The 17622-nt window shown below is 42.9% G+C and overlaps 1 long non-coding RNA gene across 1 annotated transcript in view; it reads right to left on the bottom strand.

Moving 5' to 3' along the window:
• Positions 1-321: 321 nt before the first annotated feature.
• LOC139080230 (uncharacterized) overlaps positions 322-17622 on the bottom strand; it is a 59013-nt gene continuing 41712 nt past the window's right edge. Inside the window, exon 4 of the long non-coding RNA XR_011534556.1 lies at positions 322-804. This is a non-coding gene — a long non-coding RNA (uncharacterized lncRNA). The remainder of the gene's footprint in view (positions 805-17622) is intronic.

The following is a 17622-nucleotide window of genomic DNA, read 5'->3' as shown; positions in this document are numbered from 1 at the left end:
TACTTACGTAACTCATTTATTCATCACAAAACCCTGTGAGGTGCCCTCAGTTCACACATGAGGAAACTGAGGCACAGAGAGGTCAAGTAACTTGACGAAGGTTCTGGATTTTGAGATCAAACAGTCTGTTCCAGAGTCCATGCTGATAGTAGTATCGTAATTTAGGTGCTTCTGTACCTACAAAATGTGGGCAATATGAAGGGAGTGTAAATTAAAAAGCCAAAAGATGGATGGAAGGAAGGGTGAAGTATAAGGAAAATTATTGTTAAAGAATAATTTTCAAATTAAGATAAAATTGTGACTCTCAACCAACTAAAAAATAAACACATGTCAAAGATTTTATTTAACTCATTAATTAGTGAGGGAACCAGGAATATGTTACAGCCTTTCTTTCAAGGGAAAACTCAAAGTACCACATATATATGGACTAGGAGGAATTTGGGAAACGAATTTATAAATGATGTAGAACATTCTACAGAACAGGGCAATGTCCAGAGAGTGATATCAGTTGCATTCCACTGGACACAACTTGCATTTCTGTGACAGGAGTTATTTGCATTACTATCAGTACTCCACATCTTAACTTCTGTCTCTGCAGGGCTGTAAATAACCTCTCCAGAGACAAACAATGGTGCACACACTTACGAAATCTGATGCTCCCCAGATGCTCCACCAGAAGGATATCCAGTAATCTTTTTTTCCCCCGTTTCAAAATCTCCCACAATTCTCCTCGCCAACATCTTTTGTCTTTGTACCTATGTGGCCGAGCAAGTCTTCGTTTTTTTCACTTCTGTGAGCAGGGGTCTGGGAAAAAAGAGATGGGATGCTTATCCCTCCTGCCATCTAACTGAGAAGGTCATTTCTAACGTATGGTCCTACTTGATAAACATTTTTAAAAACCCTCTCATGTTCTCCTTTAACGTGACTTAAGGTTTCAAATCAAATATCTCCACCAACAAACCGAACAATGCCCCCAACTCAATTCTGATGTACCCCTAAGTCATACTTTCCTCCCCTACATTAAAAATCATGGGTCTAAAAGGTTGACTTGGAGGAAAGAACTGAGGACCTGACAGCTATGTTTGAACACCTTCAAGGGCTGCTGTGGAAAAGAGAACAGATTTCTTTTGAAGTTCCAAAGAATAATGTTAACCAAGAGCTGGAAACTACAGAGATGCAGATTTTTGCTCAACAAAGGAAATGCAGTTTTGCCTCTAGAGATCTTTCCACCAAAGAACTGGGCTGCCTTTTTAGATAGCGACATCCCTCCCCATCACTTGAGTGGCTCGTGGAGGCTACGCATCTTCTGTTAGGGATGCTGAGGGGTTGGCACTGCCCTCAGACCTTTAGAGGGGCAACACAGACCCTGTGGTGGGCCAAGCTTTAAAGTAGTGGCTCTCAAATTCTGGCGTGCACAAGAATCATGCGAGAGCTTGGAATACACCCAGATACGTGTTACCCCACCCTCCCCTTCCAAAGATTCAGATTCACTTGGTCTGGGGTGGGGCCTGGGATTCTGCATGTCTGAGGAGCTCCCAGGTGACACTGGTGCAGCCCTCCCGGGACTGTACCTTGGTGACGCTCCTTCAGAAGGCCCTTTGCAGACCCTCCTGCTGCTGCACTCATCCTTACAGGGTAGAGCGTCTATGCGCTAAGAGGACATGCCCATCCAGAGCCTCGCCTTCCAGATCTGACGGGCATTTCCCAGAATTCCCTGACCAACAACCTCCAGCTTCCTCCCTGGGCCTGCCTACACTTCTCTTGACTCAGCCTCCTGAGGAGACTCTGGTAGTTTGCTTTTAATTTAACTCGGAGATGAATATGGCGACTGTGAAGGTTGAATTGTGTCCCCCAAAACATATGCTGAAGTTCTAAACCCTGGTACCTGTGAATGTAACTTTATTTGGAAGTAGGGTCTTTGCAGATGTAATCTCGTAAGATAGGGAGTTAAGATGAGATCATTAGGGTCAGCTTTAATCCAACATGGCTGGTGTCCTTATAAGCAGAGGGACATTTAGACGCTGACACACACACAGAGGGTAATGGCACCTGAAGACACAGACACACAGGGAGAATAGCAGGTGAGGACAGAGGCAGAGGTCGGAGTGATGAAGCTAGAAGCCAAGGAATGCAAGGACTGACGGCTATCCCCAGAAGCTGCAAGAGAAAGGAAAGGCTCCCCTCGAGGCTTCAGAAGGAGCACGGCCCTGCTGACACCTTGATTTTGGAGTTCCAGCCTCCAGAACTGCGAGACAATAAGTTTGTTGTTTTTAAACCACCTAGTTGTGGTACTTAGGTACAGCAGGACATGAATACAGGGACTCTGGTTCCACAGAGCAGATTTTCTAAAAGGCAGAGCTGATTGACGGAAGAGCAGGGACTCCCTCCAGGAGAAGACATCAGAGGGGGTGAGGAAAGGTTGTTTTCATTCCCCAAAATATGATGAAAAAGAGCAGAGAGAGACTAGAAGTGAGGGAAACCCGTGGTTGAGAGGAAAGTCTGGATTTGTCTTGAGGTGCAGGAGAAATGCTGGTTAAAGGCAAACAAGAAGGTGGGAAAAAAGGAAAGCAGTTCTATGACAGGAGGAAACAGAAAGAGCAGCTAGTTACCCTGTCCCCGAGGCTGACCTTGCTGTGTGGTCAGGCACGCATGGATGCACGCACACACACGCACTTGCATGCATGTGCCCACACCCACGCCCGCGACAGCGGCAAACCTATGTTTTGTCTTTGTTCTCCACTTTCCTTTATGGTCCCAGCATCTAAATGCATGTTAGGACTAGACCAAAAGACCAAACATCAAATGTCTCATGGCAACTGTGCTGTTTATCGTGTTGTCAAGGATCCGCGCTTCCGCTGTTCTTGCCTTCTGCGGAAAGGGTCCTAGTCTCGTTGGATGGAGTGGTTAGGAGCGTCAGGAATTAAGATCTAAACGAACAGTTACCTGGCTTGTTTCTGTTTCCTTGTCTATTTTCTAATAGCCCATAAGCCCTTCTGTCCCTTGCCTCTGGGCATGTAATCACACTCAATCACCGATTGACACAAGTCTCCAGGGGCTGCGATTCCGACTTCGCCCAAATCCAGAAAGTCCCACTTTGGCTCCCTAAGCTCCTAGATTTTTACAAAAGTCCAGTGGGAGCCCAGGAATTGGAGTTACTTACAAGGGGAGGTCTGGCTTGCCAGTCACAGTTTGGGCAATGGAGGAGCTTGTGATGAGGGGTACAAAGGGAAACGGAAGGAACCTGAGGGTCCCCTTCTCTCCTTGTCCCTGGCATCAAATAGAAGAGACAAGTAGAGCGTGATCTTAAATGGTTTTCGTGGGTTTGGTTCTTCCTGGGCCTGTATGGATGGAGTGGAGAACTCATGGGGCAAGGCCTCGGGGCGAAATGAGGAACAAGCAGGGGAGGGATGTGGTGGAGACAACTCTGTGGGAAATAAGAGCCAGAGAAGCAGTGGAAGCGCCAGAGGAGGCAGGCTGTCCAGTCTGGGCCTTGGGTGATTCTGTTTCTTGAGTCTTCTCACATCATCCCCTAATCCCCAAGAATGAAATTCCTACCCAAAGCACCAACCTTTTAGGGTGACACCTGGTTTCTCAAATGCTCTCTCTCCAAATAGGGGGAGAAGTGGAAAGAGTTTTAGAAGGAATCTTGGTGAAAGGGTGAAAGCTATATTTCAAACCTTTCTCTTGTCCAGGAGCAGAAGCTAAACCGCCATTAATTGGGGACCTCCCCCAAATCCATAGGTTGTGTCTAAGTTTGGGGGCTTCCAAAGTGCTGAATTGATGGAGGGTCAAGGCAGGGGAAACGGCTGTCCTTCATCTCCATATGTGTATATGGCATCCACTAATATGTCCTCCTTCCCATCTGGCCTCCTATCCAAAGTCTACTCGGATGGCCACCTGTCTGTCTGCCTCAGCACCTCACTCAGCTGGGTCTCTCCTGCTTGTAGGTGAGACTCAGTGCCAGGGAACTCTGCCAAGCTTGCCTCATGTTTGCCCCCTCCCCCTAGCCCTGGAAGCCAGGGGCAGCTCTCTCTGTTCTCTGATCCCCTAAACCCACCTGGGTTTCTATTGTTCATCTCCCAAGGACTGGGATGGGGACAGCGAATCAGGAAGCAGAATCCCTTCTCAGGGACACAGATATCTTAGTTCCCATACTTTCCCTGCATCTTCCCTGTGCCCCAGCCTACAGAACCTTTATCTAGTCTGGGGTGAAGGAAACTGATTGTGACAGATCACATAGCCTGCAAAAACTACATGGTATAAAATATATGCCCTGAGTCCTGCAAGGCTTAGGTCCAAATCCTTAGACTGAAAAAGCCAAGATTTTGTTGATTTTGTTTTCCTGTCTCAGGCTCAAAATCCTTCCTTGAAGCAGTATATAGAACAATTTATTTGGGGCCTGAATGGGAAGAAGGTTCTGGAGGCAATAGAAAGACTTTAACAAAATATAATCAAATAACAATGTCACACTAAGATGCTGTAGAGTGTAGACTTATTCTAGAAACAATGTGGGAGACAGAGATGGGTTTGAGGATGGATTGGAGGGGAGCAAGTCTGGATGCAGGTGTCTCCTTTCAGGAGCCATGGAAAAAAATGTAGGCAAGAGATGATTATGGCCTGATTTAAACAGTGGGATTGGAGAGGAAACAAGGAGTTTTAAGATGAATAGGACCTAGTGTCCACAAGACTTGGTGACTCTTTGTAGGTGGAGGTAAAGAAGTAGCTGGGATCTAGAGTGACTCTCAAGTTTGTGGATTAGGAGACAGATGGATAGGATGTCACCAACGAAAACAAGGAATGTAGGAGGGAGAATGGGTTTGGGTGGTGCACTCTGCAAGAAGGAAGCTAATTCATGCAGTAGAAAGAGAATTGGCTTTCCATTGCTGTGTGACAAATCACCACAAACTTAGTGGCTTAAAACAACTCACATTTATTATTACAAAGTTTCTGTGGGTTAGGAATATGTGGATGGCTTAGCTGGATTCTCTACTTTAGAGTCTCTCATAAGGTTGCAATTGATGTGTTAGACAGGGCTGGGGGTCTCACCTGAAGGCTCAGCTGGGGAAGGATCAGTTTCCAATCTCACTTACATGGTTGTTGGCAGGATTCAGTTCCTCTAGGGCTGTTCAGCACAGGTTTCCCTCAGTTTCTTGCCATGTGGGCTTACCCAACATGGTAACTTGCTTCATCAAAATTAGCAAGGGAAATAGTCAATAGAGAGAGTCTGCTGGTAGGGAGGAAGTCACTATCTCTTGTAACTTAATCCCGGATGCAACATTCCATTACCTTTGCATATGCTATGTATTGCAAGCAAGTTACTAGGTCAAGCCCACACTCAAGGGGAGTGGATTACACAGGACATGAATTTTGGGGTTCGGGGATTGTTGAGGGCCATCTTGGAGCCTAATTGCCACATTCTGACAGACCTGGAATACAATTTTTCCTTTGCTATTCACTAGGTGGTAACTTTGAATAAGTTCCTTGACTACTCTAAAATTGTTTCCTCATCTATAAAATAGGGATATTACATGTAACTCTTGGGATGGCTGGTAAGTTGAATAAGACAATATATGTAACAAACCTAGCACATTCTTTTTCCCCTCTGCCATGTTGATTAACAACATTCCAGAAGATTCTTTCTTTGTCAGCCTGAGGCTCAGAGTGATGACTTTGGCAGTGAATGGGACTTGCCCCCACTCCAACTGATAGCATGAGTGAGAAATGAAACTTTGTGATCATAAGTCATTAGGATTTGGAAATGGATGTTACTGCAGCAAAATCTTTCTTGTCCTGACCAATACATCCTCAGAAATGGGTCCACATTTTATTGCTTTATTGTCAATTCCTTTACCTTGAATGGTGTGCTGCATTTTATGGCCCCTACCAGCTGTTTTTCACACTGGCTTCATTTCTTAATACTGTCATTTGGTGTGACAGAAACAGGACAGACCTCCTGCTGCATTATTGTTTGCCTAAAGGCCCAATTTGGGTTGTGGTAAGAGAGGATGTCTCAGACAAGGGCTATCATTTCCTAGCCTTTGAAGGATCCTGCTCCAGCAGGCTGAGTAATTTGTTAGAGACTAAAGGGATGGGGAGGGGATGAAATGTCACCAGCAAGCAGAAAACAGGCTCACATGATTTCTTCTTGTATGTCTGGCAAGATTTTTAATTGTTTCTAAAGAAATCAGCCGATTGATGTTAACCATATGGAACTGTTAAAACATGGGGTAACAGGATAATACAGTTGGCTCATGTTTCTTTAGTTGTCTGTAAAATGGCATGTAATTTGTAAACCAAAAATGGTGCTTAAGCAACAATCACACAAGGTTCTTCATTTGAAATTCCTCTCAAATTTTTCCCAAAGCGATTCCAAACGGATGGCATTCTTGGAAATACTTCATTTTAATGGTGTTGCTTAAAGGACCATTGCACTTACAATTATTTTTTATAAAACTAATTCTCTGTCTAATCCTATTGATTATGTGTCCTTCCTCCTTCCTACACTCCATTTTTTTCCTATTCATGTTCTAGGGGTCCCTATTTGGTCACCATTTCAGTAGAGGTGCCATGTCTGCCCTGGGCAGCAGGACAGTGATTCTGGTCTCTATATAAACTCCCAGAAAGTATTCTTTTAATTTAGGTTTTATAAAGACTTAATTTAGGGATAAGGATTAAACCCACCTAATGGGAGGAAATACATATAGTTAAGTAATGGTTAAACTACACATGTTACATACAACAGACAGCAAATAACGCACAGTTTTTGATACAGTATGATTCTGGCACTAATGACCAATCCCTTCCTGAATTACAGTGGGGACAGGTTCCCCCCAGGAGGCCAGGAGCGCAGTTTCTGTCTTGCTGTTGTTCCAGCAGCTCTTCTTTTACAGTCCTGTGGGTCTATTTCTCTGGCTCTTGTTGGGGACTTTTCATTCCACAGGGCTCCAAGCCCGACGTCATGAGAATCTGGATGAGCGCGGATTTGGAGCAAGGCTGCCGAACTAATGACAGAGGGCTTTCTGTCTGTCTGTCTTTATGTCTGTCTCTCTCTGTGATGGTTCAAAGTCTAGGTTTTAATCCAACAGAGACTTAGAGACTTTCAATCTCAAGGACTGAAACAGATTTTCGACTGCTGGGCTCTTTCTATTCCTGCGGCGTGAATCAGCAGAGCCGCTGAAATTGCGGCAACATACTCTCATATGCAAACACACTCTGCACTGGGGCTTCTCTCCCTCGGGGTGCGCGAGAGTCCCAGGGGTGCTTGTTAAAATACAGATTTCCAGACTCCACCTCAGACTACTGAATCAGAATATCTGAGAGTGGGGTTCAGACCCCTACTTTTTAAAACAAATTTTTGAGATGATTCTGAGGTCAGGTGACGGCTCTGGGAAGAACACTGCTTTAAAGTGCCCTCTCCTGCAATGTGAAGATTCTGGAGGATTTTTTAACGTTGGTTGGGGAATGAATATATCCGGGCCTGAGTGACATCTGAAAATCTCTCCTCCATTACTCAAAAAGGCTTCTTTTCTTAGACAGTTTACTTGCTTGAAATTTCAAACAGACTTTTTTTTTTTATTGCCATAACATTGGATTATAACGTTGTATAACTTTCAGGTGTACCTAGTAATGTATTTCGAATTCTGTGTAGATTACATCATGTTCACCACCCAAAGACTAGTTACAATCCATTATCACACACATGTGCCTAATCACCCTTTTCACCCTCTTCCTGTCCCCCTTCCCCTCTGGCAACCACCAATCCAATCTCTGCTGCTATGTGTTTGGTATTGTTTTTATCTTCTACTTATGAGTGAGATCGTACAGTATTTGACTTTCTCCCTCTGACTTATTTCACTTAGCATAATACCCTCAGGGTCCATTCATGTTGTCACAAATGGCCAGATTTCATTATTTCTTATGGCTGAGTAGTATTCCATTTTGTATCTAGACCACATCTTCTTTATCTGTTCGTCCCTATATAGACACCTAAGTTGCTTCCAAGTCTTGGCTATTGTGAATAATGTTGCAATGAACATAGGGGTGCATGTATCTTTATGCATTTGTGTTTTCAAGTTCTTTGGAGAGATACCCAGCAGTGGGATAGCTGGACCATATGGTAGATCTATTCTTAATTTTCTGAGGAAACTCCATACTGCTTTCCATAGTGGCTGCACCAGTTTGCACTCCCACTAGCAGTGTACAAAGGTTCCTTTCTCTCCACATCCTATCCAACACTTGTTGTTTCCTGTCTTGTTAATTATAGCCATTCTGACTGGAGTGAGATGATATCTCATTGTAGTTTTGATTAGCATTTCCCTGATGGTTAATGATGTTGAACATCTTTTCATGTGCCTGTTGGCCACCCGTATATGTTCTTTGGAGAAATCTCTGTTCAGATCTTTCGCCCATTTTTAATTGGGTTGTTGGTCTTTTTGTTATTGAGACATATGAGGTCTTTGTATATTTTGGATATTAACCCCTTATCCGAAATATGGTTTGCAAATATCTTCTCCCAATTGCTAGGTTGTCTTTTCATTTCGTTGATGGTTTCCTTTGCTGTGCAGAAGCTTTTTAGTTTGATGTAGTCCCATTTACTTATTTTTTCTATTGTTTCCCTTGCCCGGTCAGACATGGTATTTGAAAAAATGCTGCTAAGACCGATGTCAAAGAGCGAACTGCCTATGCTTTCTTCTAGAAGTTTCATGGTTTCCAGTCTTACATTCAAGTCTTTAATCCATTTTGAGTTGATTTTTGTGTATGGTGTAAGATAATGGTCTACTTTCATTCTTTTGCATGTGGCTGTCCAGTTTTGCCAACACCATTTATCGGAGAAACTCTCCTTTCTCCATTGTATGCTCTTGGATCCCTTGTCAAAAATGAGCTGTTCATAGATGTGTGGGTCAAATGAATTTTTCTAAGTTCTTGCTACTCAGCTGGGTGTTGTGTCTACCCAAACAACAGTGACAAGGCTTGGTCTTGCAATGCTGGGATATGGAAGAGCAGGGAAACTGTCATGAAACCTGTCATGCCAACTGACTAGTTCTGGGAGAGTCAGCTTTTTAAAGCTATTTCTTCATGTCTTTCTAAAGATATTTCCAAATAAATGCCAAACAAGATTGTAACCTCATTGAAGACAGCAATAAAAAACTCCTATACTCTCCTGATAACATTATTAACCTCTACTATCTGCAATCTGATGGTAATTTGAAAGCACTTGCCCTACAGTACACTTGGAAAAGTTAGATAAAACATAATAAATGTATTCTTAAATGCAAAGGTGAGAATGAAAAAAAAGTAAGAGAAATCCTTGGGGGCCCAAAACAAAGAAGAATTTGAAAACCCAAGTTCAGAAGGTATTTTTCAATTTCACAACCAAGAAACATGGTTTCAGTGGCCCTGTGGGGACAAGATCTTAGCCCCGAAAAAGTCAGGAGTGGGAGTGAGAATGCTATTTAGTCTGGGACCCTTAAAGGTACACACTTAGTGAAAGAGCAGACTAGAAAACATTTGCCCCACAATGAGAGATGAGAAATAAATGTGTCTATCTTGGCCAAAGTTCTGAGTGAGTCAACAAATCCCCTCAAAATTAGTGACCATAGACCTGTTAGCACACGTGTCTGGATTCACATTTATACTACATAGTCCTGGAAATTCCAAAGCATAGAATTAATATAAAGTGGCCCCAGGTTTATAATATTCCCAACCATTTAGCAGAGGAGAAAAAACTTCTTCCTGTAGGGATAAATGTTCAATCCAAGATTCAGAGGATTCCCATAGAAGAATCTCAATTAAAGTTGTGCTTGCAATCCAAAATTGCAAACTTGTACAAGCAAGCCACTATCAGAACAAACAACAAGGAGCGAACGAGGACCACGCCCCTTCCCCAAGAACTTCAGGGAGTGGAATGTTCAGATATAGGATGTAGAAATTAATGATATTTAAAATATTTAAAGAAAATAAGAGATGGAATTGAAAGCACAAGAAAGTAACATAACACTAAAAGACTAAGAAGATTTAGAAAAGAATCAAATAGAATTTCTAGAATAGAAAAACAAAATGGCTGAAATAAACCCTCAATGGATGAGCTAATAGCAGATTAGACATAGCTGGAATGAGAATTAGTAATCTAGAAGACAGAGCTGAAGAAATTACTCAGAACATGACACAGAGAGAAAAAGAGAGGGAAAGCATGGATGAGAGCCATTTCTTCCCTGTTCTAGACTTCCATTTTTCCACTCTTAGTTGTCATTGGGCAGAGTTAGACTAGCTGCCTTTCAGAACGCCATGGCTTAACAGAGGGAGATGGATAAGAAAACAAACGACTATGATCTAATATGACAAGGGCTATAATAAGATATGTAAAAGGACCAAGTAAGGACTATGAATGGGGGAATCCTTTTTTTGTTCTCAGCTGAACCTCAGTACCTAGAATAACAGCTAGCACATAATATTTGCTCAAATCATATTGAATGAATAGTATTTAGACCAGGGATCTAGCAATGCTTGTCCTACCAACTCTACTTCCTCCCATGAAGCTGTTGATGAGGCTATACCAACAAGGAGCAACGTGCTAGACTAAGTACCTTCCATGGATAATATCATTTAATGTACAATTTTATGAGGTAGAAAGTTTTGTTTTCCCTATTTTTCAATGAGAAAAACCAAAACTTTGATAGACTAAATAACTTGCCCAAGGTCACATGACATGTAAATGGCAGAAGCAAGCTACAAACCCAAGTGATCTGACCCCATTATGCTACACAAACCTGGGCATATGACCTTTTAACACTCCAGTAAACACTGTTCTCACTGGTGAGCATGACCCCATCACTGTCCTAAATTCTAACCAATCAGGTTACTCTCCTTTCCCCTTGGGGAAGAGGTGGGGAGAGGCGCAGGCAGGGAGAAGAAAGCGTTTTCTCCTATGTGGGCAGCAGAAGGGTTGCTGCATGTAGGGGACATGGAGGTGAGAGGGAATGGAGAATGTTTCGTAGAGGTGGTGGCATTTAGGTAGATTCTCTAAGGATGAGCAGGTGTCTGCTGGGAAAGGGCACTGGAGGTAGGAAAAGTAGCATATGCACTGGCATAGCTCTGCGTAGGACTTTAGTGTTGAGTCTGATCTAGCTGGAATAGAGGTCTGTGAAGAGGAAAATGAGAGGTTAGATTAGAAAGGCCAGCTGGAGTTGGACTAGGAAAGGCCTTATAAGCCACAAGGAGTTTGGACTGCTTGGGATGGTTCCACTAAAGTTGACATTGCCTCTTTGGATGGCTGGTAATGCAGGCAAGGTGGGAACTACAAGAACTATTGGTCTCTCTCATAGACATGGCCTCCGCCATTAAGTCCTAGCCCCAGAAGCCCTGTTGCAAATGCTGAGATGTGGAAGCATAGACTGTGATTGCTTTTGGCCTTAAATCCTCACCTAATTCTAGGTGAACTACATCTGAAACCAGACATTTTTTTGTGAAGGGCAACATAGTAATGTCATATAGTCTCATATTCTCCAACCAGAATTATATGCCCAAATGACCTGTTCCCTAAGTCTGAAATTCTACCATTCGAGTGCCTTTTATTTTTAGGAACATATTCTGGTTAAATGCAGATAGGTCTAGAACAGTGGTTCTCAATCTTTGCTTGCACATCGGCATGATCTGGGGAGTATTACAAAGTAGTGATGCCTGGGTACCACTGCCACAGTCTGATTCAACTAGTCTGAGGTATAACCTCGGCACCAGAACTTTTTGAAGTTCCCCAGTTAATTCTAAGGTGTAGCCAAGGGTGAGAAGCACAGCCCTTGAAGGGGGAGCATGTTCTGCCACGAGGGTGGTCAAGGACACAGAAGGATGAAGAGCACTGATGGTAGCTTAAAAATGGCCAAACAGCTTCACAGTTTCGCTTAGAGCTGCCCCTGGCTGTGGTGATTCGGTAGAAGTCTTGTCAACACGTTTTCTGAGATCAGATAAAGCACCGTCATCTTCATAACTGTTAGCCAAAAAGCTGGAAGAAATTAAAGGGAACAATGCTTGTGGAGAGAAACACAGCGCTCTGGAAACAACTGTTCCCACCTTTAGTTCAATCTCTTAAAATGCAACCACTGAAAGGCTCCATTCTTCATTTTCATTTGTGTCACCTCTTGGGAGGTGAGCAGAGGAGAAGGTTGGCTGGAGCAGTGAGTTAAGATGACATATTAATAATCATTTACAAGTCATAACATGTCTTCAGTCACATTAGCACTTTGATGCTCACAATAACCATTAAGACAAATACCGTTTTTGCCATTTTACCAATGAGGATACTGAGGTGTGAAGAGCTTAAGTTATACATCCAAAGTCACACAGCTACCAAGTGTGCAACCTCAAGCTAAGCCAACATCTCTAGCTATCAGCACCATTGTAATGCCCAGGGTTCAAAGAGGGAAGACTGACTCCCATTACTCATGACTGGGTATTCCAACTTCCACTTCCATGGATTCCCATCAATGATTCACACTTGTTCAACGAATACTCATTCTTTGCCCAGACAGGGGGTGGAGAAGGTAAAGAGCATCTCGAGTTTTGATGTGTCACCTTCCTCTGAAATATTTTCCTGACATTCCCTGGTCCTTCCCCCAGTGTTCCCATCTCAGTCACCAGCACCACTGTCCCCCCAAGAATCATCTCGGACAGATACCTCCTTTTATACCTTAGCCTCCTACATCCAATCACTTCATCACCATCACGTTGTCTTTTTTGCCTTCTAACTTTTCCTCAGCTATGTCTACCTCTCTCCATCTCCCGTACTGACACTATGCGTGCTGAAGTGATCATCATGTCACATCTAAATTGCAACAGTCATCTGCTAAGTGGTCCTCCTCAAGAGAGGGGAGAGTCTCCTCTCTCTGCTGCATATTTGTTATAGCCATAGTTTAACAGACCCTCAATTAACCTACAGAGAGACTTAGAGAGTCTTGGGGACCTCAGGTTTCTACCTCTCCATAAGCATTTTGCCTACACAGTTCCCCTCCATTCCTCCTGGTCACTCAGAAGAGTACTAGATCTGAAACCAAAATAACTGAGCTATGTCTTTGGTCTTGTGACTTAACTGCACTTTCATTGGTTTGGTCTCATGAGGAAGACGGCATCCCCATCTATCCTTATAAAAGTTCACTGCATGTTTAGACCATCCAACAATGGGCAAATGCGTCTTCAGGGACTGCTGCCCTTCTCTCATTCTTGGCTGTTTTTTTCAGTCACGCTGGGTGGCATCTACACATACACCCACACCTGCACACACCCACACTCATGATCCTTGTCTCCCAATGCTTCTGATTGATTGCTCTACATATTTGTCTTATTGTGGTAAAATATATATATAATTTATCATTTTAACTACTTTAAGTGTACAGTTCAGTGGCATTAAGTATAGTCAGCTTATTGCACAACCATCACCACTTTCCATCTCTGGAACTTGCTCTGGTCTATATTTTACAATTAGTTTGGCTACAGTCAACAGCAGTGGCCTTTATCACACAGAAGAACACATTTTATCAGCATCCCTCCAGAGGCTTAGAATTGAGTGCATATTTGGATTTCTGGGAGGCTGCCACAAATTTGTGACTATGGGAGAAGAGAATTTTGCAAAAAATCTTAGAATTCTTGAGAGAAAGCAAACATAGGAAGCAATAGCTGGTAGTTAGCTTAAAAGATTTTGGAAGTGGGGCTGGCCCCATGGCCGAGTGGTTAAGTTCGCGCACTCTGCTGCAGGCGGCTCACTGTTTCATTGGTTCGAATCCTGGGCGCGGACATGGCACCCCTCATCAAACCACGCTGAGGCAGCGTCCCACATGCCACAATTAGAAGGACCCACAACTAAGAATATACAACTATGTACCAGGGGGCTTTGGGGAGAAAAAGGAAAAAAATAAAAAATCTTAAAAGAAAAAAGATTTCGGAAGTGAAAGCCCATAATTTTCAGTGAATTTGTTAACTTTGCAAATGATCAAGAGATGGACAGGGCAAAATGGTTTAGATGGAAGAGAAAGGTAAAGAACCATAGAAGAGGTCTATTGTGATAGGTGATTGGGTAGCATTATCAAATTTTGTACACTCGGTGTAAGACAAAGTATATTTGCCCTGAAAAGAAAGTTAGGCTGTATCTCAAGTATGAGAACTGCAAAAAATTGTAAATGACCAGACAATTGGAGTTGAACTCAAGCACCTCCTGCTCTGGGCCCAGTTCCAACAAGCTAGCTGTTGTTGCTCTGATTTGCAGTGTGGCCTCATGTGCGACCATGCTGACAGTCCGCATAGAGAATGATGCCATCTGTCACTTCTTAAGGGCAATCATTAAGTCTTTGAAGCTCAGGTGAAGGTCACAAAGTATATTTCTTTTCTAATAAATGTGATTTTGCAGCAGTTATACTCTTTGATGGCAAAAGCAATGTCATTGAAATTTATCAAAGTTGCAAAACCATTACCCATGTGGAATGACTGAATAATCACACTCCTGAAAATCATGATTTCCTTCTCAATCACTTTTTTTCAGATGAACTCACTCTACCGAAGCTCTAGGAACAGGAGGCCCAGCTGTCACCAACATGTTAGAACAGCAGTTGGCGCGGTCCCTGGAGTTTTAGCTTGGGAGTGGCAGATTATCTCTGAGTGATAGATATGGTGGCTGCACAAGTTGTCATTCAAACTTGTGGGGCACTTTGGAGAGTGAAAGAGGGCACTGCTAATAATTATATGGGAATAACAGTCATGCGCTGGGACTGTCTCGGGTAAACCACGATGTCTGAGCCTTCAGGGAAGCATTTGGTGATGGGTTCAACTAGAGGTCATATCTATTTAATGACATGTGCAGTCACTACTGTGCGGACTGTCAATTAGGCATCAAGGTAGGAAATCCATGTACACATTTGTCATCAGTATCACTCCTAAGCCCTCCCACCCAGGAGGAACGCTCCATCAGCATGCTGAACTGATGGATTCTCTGCAGCCAAGGAGGGTGGATCTGAGGATCCAGGTCTGCAGGGGTTAGATCTGAGAGCGCCCAAAATAAGTGATGGCTATTAAACAGAATCCCAGCATCCAGCCTCACAGCAGGGTAATTCTGGTCCACGTCTCAGTGGTATTATAAATTGCTATATGTCACGGACTTTCAGTGACCCTTCCCCACAACCAAACCCAAGAACTATAATCTTCCAATGCTAAAGCTCAACTGAGTCTGCCAAACACAGTTTGGTAATTTCAGCTGTTCAAAACCAGAGACTCATATCTGAAATGTAACATGTGGCAGCAGAAAATCATTTCATACTGCCAGCATTGATTGAGAGTCTGCTAGTGGTAGTACACAGTGTGGTAGTTTGAAGTCAAACTGCTGGGGTTCAAATCCTGGCTCTGCCATTTACTAGCTATGTGTCCTTGGGTAAGCTACTTAACTTCTCTGTGCCTCAGTTTCCCTCATCTGTACCATAGGGTTAATATCTGTGGGAGAGAATGTACCTAAAGCACTTAGAACAGTTTGAGGCCCATGGTGGATATTTGATGGAGGTCAATGCTCATGTTGAAGGTGCTGAACTGGGTGCGGAGGTACAGAGAAAGAGAATACGTGGTTCTCCGCCTCACCCAAGTCCAGGACAGGTCCCCAGTGGAGCTTGGTGTCTCACCTTCCTCCCAGAGTCCCACTTTGGTCCCCAGATTCAATGATAGCAAACACCGAGCTTTGTACCCTCATTCGCCACCCATGTTCCCCAGCCTTTCCCACATTTCCTTTATTTTCATTAATGGAGTTTATTTATAGAATTTTAGATTGACAGAAAAAATTGAGCAGATAGTACAGAGAATTGCCAGCTGGCACACAGTTTCCCTATTATTAATGTTTTACATTAGTGTGGTACATTTGTTATAATTAATGAGCCAATATTGATACATTATTATTGACTAAAGTCCATAGTTTCCTTAGTTTTTACCTAATGTACTTTTTCCATCTCAGGATACCACATTACCTTTAGTCAGCGTGTCATCCAGGCTCCTCTTGGCTGAGACAGGTTTTCAGACTTTCCCTGTTTTTGATGATCTTGACCATTTTGAAGAACACTGGTTAGCCATATCATGAAATGGCCCACTGCTGGGATTTGTCTGATGTTTTTCTTGTGATTAGACCGGGGTTACGGGTTTGGGGGAGGAAGATCACAGAGATAAAATGCCATTTTCATCACATCATGTCAGAGGTATATACTATTGACATGATTTATGACTGCTTCTGTTGACCTTGGTCACCTGGCTTGAAGTAGAGTTGATCAGTTTTCTCCACTATGAAGTTACTCTTTTGTCTCCTCTTTTCTTCCTACTGTACTCTGGAAGGAAGTCACCACGTCCAGCCCACACTTAAGGAATAGGGCTCCTCCCCTGTTTTAAAAGGCACAAGAGGCATTACCTTGTCCTGTATTTATATACATCTATTAAATGTTGGAGATTTTGTGACTGTGCGTAGCAGCTGGCAAAGCAGGAAGTTACGTCAGTGGAAGGCTGAGCTCACAGCCTGAGGATAGATGCCCAAATGGGGATGGACTGGTTTTCTCCCAAAGCGGTCAAAGCAGTCAAATGAGGTCAAACAACAGATGAGAGGAACATAGAGAAGTGGGTGGTGTCTGTGCGGGCAACTGACAGATGGCCTTTCAATGAATAGAATATTAATCTTCTATATGATCTAAAATATCTTCTTAAACTAAGGCCAGTGGCAGTTCTTTGAGTTCCAATGTAATTGTCATGCATTCACTATTAAAGGGGATTTTTTTTTTTAAAGCTGTCAGTTTGATTGAGGAGGATTAGAAAAGAAGAAGCAAGAATATTTTTAGACATTTTTAAAGAACTCATTTAGCTGCTTCCTAATTAATCAGTCTGTTTTCTGAGAGCAAACTGCTGTATAATTACTAGGGGAAAATTATTCTTAAAGAGGGATCCTGAACTGTCTATAGGAAAATGAATTCCGTGCTGGTACTCAGAAAGACTTAACCTGCTTAACACGGACGAAGCACTTTATTAACAGAGTGACTTCCCATCATCTGGTTATTAAGGGTTAATTGCATTTTAGAGCCACTTCTCTGTAGGGAGTGCTGATGAGGGAAGAGGAAAAACAATCAGGCTGACAGGCACTGAATCCAAAATCCTGAAACTTCTCCCAGACGAGTCCTTCTCACTACATTAATACTTCTCTCCACATTGGGAGCACTGCACTGGGAGTCCCAGATAGTTTTCATAGTAGGTTTCAAGGTAAAATCTCCCATACAATAAATGCCAAGTTCTATTTAAGAAGCAAGCAAGTCAGCATCTGGAAGCCAGTTTGCAGGCAGATCTTTAACTTCCAGGAATTCTGTTGGGGATTTAATGTTTCCGTAGCAACATTTTGTTGTGGCGTAAACTAAGTTTGAAGAATGCTGCAGGGTTTGCTTCTGTAATGTTGTGTCTCATGTCTGTACCATACGTTAGAGAGAGTCTCGAGATTTTATAGAGTGTATATATGCCTGTTTTAATTGTACTTTCTAACATTTTTCTCATGGAAACTCATGTATCAACAGAAATTCAAATCTTTCAAATGATTTTGGGAGGAAAAACTGTAAAGAAATGACCGTCCCCTGTTCAAAG

The sequence above is a fragment of the Equus przewalskii genome, chromosome 29, assembly GCF_037783145.1.
Source record: "Equus przewalskii isolate Varuska chromosome 29, EquPr2, whole genome shotgun sequence".
In the NCBI taxonomy this organism is placed as follows: domain Eukaryota; kingdom Metazoa; phylum Chordata; class Mammalia; order Perissodactyla; family Equidae; genus Equus; species Equus przewalskii.
Note: the sequence above shows the minus strand (reverse complement) of the source record. Positions and strands in the feature narration are given on the sequence as shown.